Source organism: Mesoplodon densirostris, chromosome 18 (assembly GCF_025265405.1).
Source record: "Mesoplodon densirostris isolate mMesDen1 chromosome 18, mMesDen1 primary haplotype, whole genome shotgun sequence".
Lineage (NCBI taxonomy): Eukaryota > Metazoa > Chordata > Mammalia > Artiodactyla > Ziphiidae > Mesoplodon > Mesoplodon densirostris.
The window spans coordinates 50,327,491-50,336,201 of NC_082678.1; the positions used below are offsets into that span (position 1 = coordinate 50,327,491).

Here is an 8,711-nt window from a genome sequence, read left to right on the forward strand (position 1 = left end):
AAATATAAGACAGGACACCATAAAACTCCTAGAAGAGGGCTTTCCTGGTGGCACAGTGGTTAAGAATCTGCCTGTCAATGCAGGGGACATGGGCTCGAGCCCTGGTCCGGGAAGACCCCACATGTCGCAGAGCAACTAAGCCTGTGTGCCACAACTACTGAGTCTGCACTCCAGAGCCCACGAGCCACAACTACTGAGCCCACGTGCTACAACTACTGAAGCCTGCGCGCCTAGAGCCTGAGCTCTTCAACAAGAGAAACCACCGCAATGAGAACCTCGCACACCTCAATGAAGAGTAGCCCCCGCTCGCTGCAACTAGAGAAAGCCCACGCGCAGCAATGAAGACCCAATGCAGCCAAAAATAAATAAATAAATTTATTTTTTAAAAAACACAAACAGGGCTTCCCTGGTGGCGCACTGGTTGAGAGTCCGCCTGCCAATGCAGGGGCCACGGGTTCGTGCCCCCGTCCAGGAAGATCTCACATGCCGCGGAGCGGCTAGGCCCGTGAGCCATGGCCACTGAGCCTGTGTGTCCGGAGCCTGTGCTCCGCAATGGGAGAGGCCACAACAGTGAGAGGCCCGCGTACTGCAAAAAAAATAAATAAATAAAATAAACAAACAAAAATCTCCTAGAAGAGAACATAGGCAAACCATTCTCTGACATTAACTGTACCAATGTTTTCTTAGGTCAGGTCAGTCTCCCAAGGCAATAGAAATAAAAGTTAAAATAAACAAATGGGACCTAATCAAACTTATAAGCTTTTGCAGAGCAAAGGAAACCATAAACAAAATGAAGAGACAACCTATGGACTGGAAGAAAATATTTGCAAATGATGTGACCGACAAGGGCTTAACTTCCAAAATATATAAACAGCTCATGTGACTCAATAAAAAAACAAAAATAAACAAGCAACCCAATCAACAAATGGGCAGAAGACTTAAATAGACACTTCTCCAAAGAAGACATACAGATGGCCAATAGTCACATGGAAAGATGCTCAACATCACTAATTATCAGAGAAATGCAAATCAAAACTACAATGAGGTACCACTTCACACCAGTTATAATGGCCAACATTAAGAAGTCTACAAATAAATGCTGGAGAGGGTGTGGAGAAAAGGGAACCCTCCTACACTGCTAAATGGAATGTAAATTGGTGCAGCCACTTCGGAAAACAGTATGGAGTTTCCTTAAAAAACTAAAAATAGAGTTGCCATATGATCCTGCAATCCTACTCCTGGGCATATATCTGGAGAAAACTCTAATTCAACAAGGTACATGCACCCCAGTGTTCATAGCAGCACTATTTACAATAGCCAAGACACAGAAGCAACCTAAATGTCCATTGACAGATGAATGGATAAAGAAGATGTGACATATATATATACAATGGAATATTAGTCATAAAAAAGAATGAAATAATGCCATTTTCAGCAACATGGATGGACCTAGAGATTATCATACTAAGTGAAGTGAGTCAGACAGAGAAAGACAAATATCCTATGATATCACTTATATGTGGAATCTAAAATATGACACAAATGAATTTATTTACAAAACAGAAACAGACTCACAGACTTAGAAAACAAACTTATGGTTACCAAAGAGGAAAGGGGGGGTGGGGAGGGGATAAATTAGGACTTCAGGATTAGCAGATACAAATTACTATATATAAATAAACAAGGCCCTATTGTATAGCACAGGGAACTATATTCAATATCTTGTAATAAACCATAGTGGAAAAGAATATGAAAAAGAATCACTTTTTCTGTACACCAGAAACTAACACAACATTGTAAATGAACTATACTTCGATCTTTAAAAAAAAGAGTAGGGCTTCCCTGGTGGCGCAGTGGTTGGGAATCCGCCTGCCAGTGCAGGGGACACGGGTTCGAGCCCTGGTCCGGGAAGATACCACATGCCGTGGAGCAACTAAGCCCGTGCGCCACAACTACTGAGCCTGCGCTCTAGAGCCCGCGAGCCACAACTACTGAGCCCACGTGCTGCAACTACTGAAGCCCGTGCGCCTAGAGCCCGTGCTCTGCAACAAGAGAAGCCACCGCAATGAGAAGCCCGCCCGCCACAACGAAGAGTGGCCCCCGCTCGCCACAACCAGAGAAAGCCCGCGTGCAGCAGCAAAGACCCAACGCAGCCTAAATAAATAAATAAATTTATTTATTTTAAAAAAAAGAGTAGAAGTGGAGAGATCTACTTACTACATAGGGCAGGGAGGAAAAGAGTCTTTGAAGTGACAATTACATTAAGTTTTTTTTTTTTACATTAAGTTTTAAAATGAGAAGCAACATGCTTTGGAAAGAGCCGGGGAGAAGCATTACAGCAGAAGAAACAGAATGTGCTAAGGCTCGACTTGTACAGAGAACTGAAAGATACAGTGAATGGTTGTAACACAATGGTTGAGGAGAGGGTGACATGAAATGAGTTTGGAGAGGAATGCCATGAAAGTAGAGAGACCAATAGCTTAGACTAGGAGGTAGTGGAGATGTAAAGAAGTCATCACAATTTGCATATATTTGTGGATACAGCTGATAGGACTTGTGAATGAAATAATTGTGGGGGATGAGAGAAAGAGAGGGGTCCAAGAAGACTCCCAGGTTTCTGGATTAAGCCACTGGTGAATAGTAGTGTCATTGCAGACTGAGAAGATCAGAGAGAAAGAGGTTAGAAAGAGGTTAGAAGAAAAACCAGTTTTGCTTTTGGGTATGAAAAATCTGAAATGCCTGTGATGTATCTAAGATAGAACAAGTAGGCAATTGAGAGTCTGGAGCTCAGAGGAGAGGACTGAGGACATATATTAGAAATAACACTGTAGGGATGATATTTTATTTAATTAATTTATTTATTATTTTATAAATTTATTTATTTACTAATTATTTATTTTTGGTTGTGTTGGGTCTTTGTTGCTGTGTGCCGGCCTTCTCTAGCTGCAGTGAGCAGGGGCCTCTCCCGTTGCGGAGCATGGGCTCTAGGCGTGCAGGTTCAGCAGTTGTGGCACACGGGGTTAGTTGCTCTGTGGCATGTGGGATCCCCTCAGACCAGGGATCGAACTCATGTTCCCTGCATTGGCAGGCAGATTCTCAACCACTGCGCCACCAGGGTAGTCCTGGGATAATATTTTAGACTTGGAGATGGGTTAGATCTCCTAGGAAGACAAAGTAAAGGGAGAAGAAAGGAGAGCTGAAGACTGAGCATGGAGAACTAGCCAGGTGAATAGTTGTGCCACTAAAAGAAATGCTGAAGGAAATTAAGAGGAGCATATGATTAGGAGAGGAAATTGATGATTTATCTTTGGAACTTGCTAAGTTTAAGGTACAGACTAGACTCGTGTCATTTCTAGTGTGATGCCTGGCAAAATGTATAGGTCCCCCTTCACAATGTTAATACCATACTTATATTTTATTTTGTGATGAGGCCTTACAATATCTCTATGAATTTTCAGGATAAAACATTCATGGTCATGTCCGAGTTGGAGTTTGGATCAGGAGAAACAATTCTACTAAGATCCATGACATTGCAGCTGTTTCTGAATTATGGAGATAAATGGTTCTCTATGTCACCAGTCCTAAACAACAAGTGGCTATTTCTTTTTGGGTAATGGACATGAGATGAAGAAAGACAAGTTTGTTCAATGTTGAGCCAATGTGCTTTACTGGTAGCACACAAGCTGAGAATGCAATGAAAATACACGTATTCTGAACATCTACCATGTGGCAGGCCCTGTGCTAGGTTCTGGGGGTAACTCAGAGAACAAGATAGACAAGACTTGCATCTTACAAACAAGTAAAGGAGACGGGAAAAAATTAACCTACAAATAAAATAACTGCAAAGTGTGGCAAGTGCTATGAAAGAAACAAACAGATACAGGAAATAAGTGGGAGGGGTGGTATGGCACTTTGGGTTTAGAAAGGGTCTTTAGGGAAATTTTCCTTGGGTAAGTGACATTTACTTAAGTTGATTCCTGAAGGATGAGGGGTCAGTCATACCAAGATTAGGGGATGTGGCTGGCTATTGATGAAACACTGAACTGTTTTTTGCAGAATCTGACTGTGAAAAGTTAAGCCAGGCTGAATAGCTTATATTGGAATATTCAGTATGGGCACACTGAGAGTGGGGGAAGGTGTTGGAAGTGGTCTGCCCCCATGGGGAGTATTTTATCATTGAATCTGTTTAAAATTGCCTGCATAGGGTGATAATAAAAAGTGGACTGACATTTAGCCAATTTTACTATTATTTAAAAATTCTTTGCAGACAATGGCCCTGTCGTGGGCTGAATGATGGCCCTCAAAAAGATATGTCCAGGGCCTCCCTGGTGGCGCAGTGGTTGAGAGTCCGCCTGCCGATGCAGGGGATACGGGTTCGTGCCCCGGTCTGGGAGGATCCCATATGCCGCGGAGCGGCTGGGCCCGTGAGCCATGGCCGCTGGGCCTGCGCATCCGGAGCCTGTGCTCCGCAACGGGAGAGGCCACAACAGTGAGAGGCCCACATACCGCAAAAAAAAAAAAAAAAAGATATGTCCATATCCCAAACACTGGAACGTGTGACTATTACCTTATACAGTAAAAGAGTAAATATTAACTTACGTGAAAAGATGTAACTAAGGATTTTGAGAGTATCAGATTATCTTTCTGTAAGCTGAAAGTAGATATTAGACTGAGACGTTAAGTTATCCAGTTCTTGAGGTAAATAGGTATATGTTTTAATAGAGCTATCACTGTAGAATTTGATGCTGTGTTGGGAGAAATGTTTCTTACATCCAAGTTTGCTTACAGCCAAGTAACTTAACCCAAGTTAAGTTAACCTGACTAGCCATGTAGGTGTTTTATATTGCCATTCCTATTGCATAAGGAGGCCTTGTGGTAGTTCAGGTGGGCCCTCTCAAGGCAGGACTACAATCCTGGTCCTGGTCACAAGTTTACGTTCATATACTTATCAGCATTAGGAAGACTGAATCACACTAGCCAAACTCACAAGGCTGGCAAGTGACAAAATTCAAGTGTTTAAAAATATTTATTAATTTAATAAATGATGAGGAACTTATGTGTGTTGATTAGTATACTCTCCTTATAAACAAGTCATATATAATGTGAGATTATATTCAGAATGTAGCTAGGTGATGACATATGAGCAAGCAGAAGAAGTTTAATAAATGGTTTTATACCTGCAGTAGGCAGGCTCTGAGATAAACTTCAATGATCCCTTTAATGAAAGTATAGTATTCATACCCTCCTGTGATCCCCTCCCCTTGTGTGTAGGTGTGTATTCACTTTTAACGAATAGAATGTAGCAGAAACGATGGGATTTCACTTCTGAGATTAGGTTACAAAAGGATTGTGGCTTCATCTTGAGAGCTCCCTCTTGTTCTATTGCTCACTCTGAGGAAAGACAATTGCTATGTTGTGAGCTGCCCTATAGAGAGGCCTCTGGCTAATGACCAGTGAGGAACTGAGGTCTTCACTCCAACATCTCACCAGGAACTGAGTTCCACCATCAACCACATGAGTGAGCTTGGAAGCAGATGCTCGCCAGAGGCACCCAGGTATGCAGCACCTGGATTCCTAACCCTCGGAGGCTGTGAGATAGTAAATGTTTGTTGTTTTAAGCAGTAAAGTTTGGCGTAAATTGTTACACAGCAATAATAACTATACAACAGCAATCATATAACTTTTGAAATACTAATTTAAAAACACTAAAAGAGGGGGCTTCCCTGGTGGCACCGTGGTTGGGAGTCCGCCTGCCGATGCAGGGGACGCGGGTTCGTGTCCCGGTACGGGGGGATCCCACGTGCCGCGGAGCGGCTGGGCCCGTGAGCCATTGTCACTGAGCCTGTGCGTCCGCCTGTGCTCCACGGCGGGAGAGGCCACAACAGTGAGAGGCCCGCGTACCGCAAAAAAAAAAAAAAAAAAACACTAAAAGACAATAAGGAGGGAAATAAAATTGAATAAAAACTACAACAGTAGTTTCCATGGTTACACTATTTATTTTAATAGCTTCTTAGGCATTCTAACCACACTGACTAGATTCCCTAGTAGTGGTTAATCTCATCCAGTTTATGTTGAGTCTTACTAGTTTTATTCCCAGGGAGTGACATTTTATCTAACTTCTAGATGCATCTAACTATGGACTCCAACAAACTGAGTATTATACACACTGACAACTAAATATTTATTGATTCATTCATACATAAATTCATTTTGTCTACTGGAGACTCAGAAAGGAATCCAAAATGGCATACTGATTCTGTTGGTCTTTTTTTTTTTTTTGGATTAATGTTCACAGGAGAGTTAGATGTTAAATTCATTCATTTTTTAAAAATACTTTTTTTAAACAAAAGGAATAAATGTTAAATGTACAACAACCAAAAAATAGAGAAGCAAAAAAGAAGAAAGTGAAAGTCAACTTTGAACCTGCTACTCAGAGAGGACTGCTACTGAATGCACTATTGATTTTAGTTGACAGCAGTTGCCTATTCTTTTTAAACATCACAAATAAGACTTTTTCTTGTCACCATTAAATGTCTGAATTTTAAACAGATTCTTGGACTGGTGGCTCATATCCATAAGCTCATTCAACTTTAGCATTCAACTCATCCCCAGCAGCTTTTCCAAAACTACTACCTTCACCATGAAACTCCATTAGTTTATCCAATTCAAATTTTTGCTTCTTAGGATTTTTACTTTTCTAACAAAGACATCAGAGAGAGGATAAAAAGATTGGCAAAGCCTTTTCTATGTCTTTCCCAGTGCTGTCTGGAATCAATTTATTGACCACTTTTTTCAAGTTATTTGTCTGCACCTCTTGGGTCATGACTCCTATCATCTTCTTTTGGATTTCTGACTATTGTGTTTTTTAGTAAAATCAACACAGAATTAGATGAAGCAAATAACCATTGGTAGTCTTGACATCAGCATGAGATTTGATCATGGCCTGCCATTTTTTGACCATTCTGGAGCACAGTTTATCACAGGTACAATCCATGCCATGGAAGTTGGTCGGGCAGTTTTTGCCCTGAACATCCTCAGTAATTAGCTTGGATTTTCTAAATGCAACTTCATTATTCTGCAGATCAGCAAGGCTCACTTTAAAAACACGACCCTTGAGGCCATCAGATGCAATTTTGATTCCTTGAGTTTTCCTGACTAGTGTTTTTCCAATGTTTCATATACTGAACACAGCTGGTACTTTCACATCATACCAATCTTTCATAGAGAATGGATTAACCACTTTCTTCTTGGCAACCTTTTTGCCACTTTTCATAAGCACTTGTTCTTGCCCACTGCCATGGTGCTGCTCAGAGGGCCAAAGGCTCAAGGGCTATTTGCTTATTTTTTTAAAAATTGGGAAAATATTCTATTCTTGGTTAACTTGCTAATTGATTTTTCTGAAACTCAGTTTCCTTAATGAAATATCATATCTGAAATTTTAACTTTATGTATTAATATTTAATAATTTAGTATCACTAATATTTAATATCTAGTACCACTTACTAATGTTATAAACACTATACCCAACAACTTTATTTACATTATCTAATTTGACTTTCACTATACCTTGTGAGTTAGGCACTAATATTACTTCTATTTTTCAGATAAGTAAACTAAGGCTAGAGAGGTTAAATAATTTGCTCACACAGGGTCACAAAGCTAAGCAGTTTCAGAATAGAGATTCCATCCCAGTTCTGTCTGACTACAAAATTTATACTCATAACACTCTGCTATAGTTTCTCCCTCAAACTTGTTCCCATAATACTTTTCATAAAAGAAAAATGTCATTTTAAAAACTTTCATATTTAGAAAAGACGTCATATTTGTTATTAAAAGACTAACCTAATTTACCCATACCTCCGTTCAATTCCTTTGAAAGTTTTTTGAAGATAGTGTCTCAAGACAAAAATATTAAGATCTAAAGGAAATATACATGAATAAAATTCTTTCCCTGCCAAAATAAAACAGTGGATGTTACCAGTGATTTGCCTCATTTGAAACTGGAACTATCATCAGAGAGCCAATTTCCATTTATATAAAACTACATAATTCTGTTTCTGATTATAATTTCTAAAGTTATAGTCAACTGTTACAGTTGAAAAGCTAGATTTTTATCAGCTACACTTCTGCTGCTGTAGAGTCTATTATAATGAAATAAAGGAGTAATATGGAAAGAAAGAGCAGTGATAGTGATTAAGGAATGTTAGAGTAGGAAGAAATTTGGAGGCTACTTTGCCCATTCTCCATATTTTAGAGGGGAGAAAACTGAGGTCCAGAGAATTAAATATCTCTGTATCTCTTAAGCTGTCATAGTAGACAAAGTGTAAGAGTACAGGTGTGTGAAAAGTGACTTTCATCTGGTAATTAAGACAGTGTTGCAAATGTATTCACCCAAGTTCTAAAACTCTATCAATAAGAGAAACAGATTTTTTAAAAAACCCAAATAACAAAACGCATAAGACCTGGTACATAAAAAGTACCTAATAAATATTTGCGAATGAACAAATGAATAAAAAGATTTTATTGCTTTCATTTTCAAGTTCCCTCACAATCCTTGAATTCATATTTTATATGCAATCATAATGTATACATATAGTTTATTTTGCTTTTTGCCCTTGAGTTTAGCATAACATTTTTCCGTGTTATAAAATGACCAGAACCTTTTTTTTTTTTTTTTTTTTTTTGCGGTACGTGGGCCTCTCATTGTTGTG

The 8,711-nt window shown here is 39.6% G+C and overlaps 1 pseudogene; it reads right to left on the reverse strand.

The window, feature by feature from the left end:
* Positions 1 to 6,541: 6,541 nt before the first annotated feature.
* Positions 6,542 to 7,299, reverse strand: LOC132478416 (small ribosomal subunit protein eS1-like; annotated as a pseudogene).
* Between the last annotated feature and the right edge of the window lie 1,412 nt (positions 7,300 to 8,711).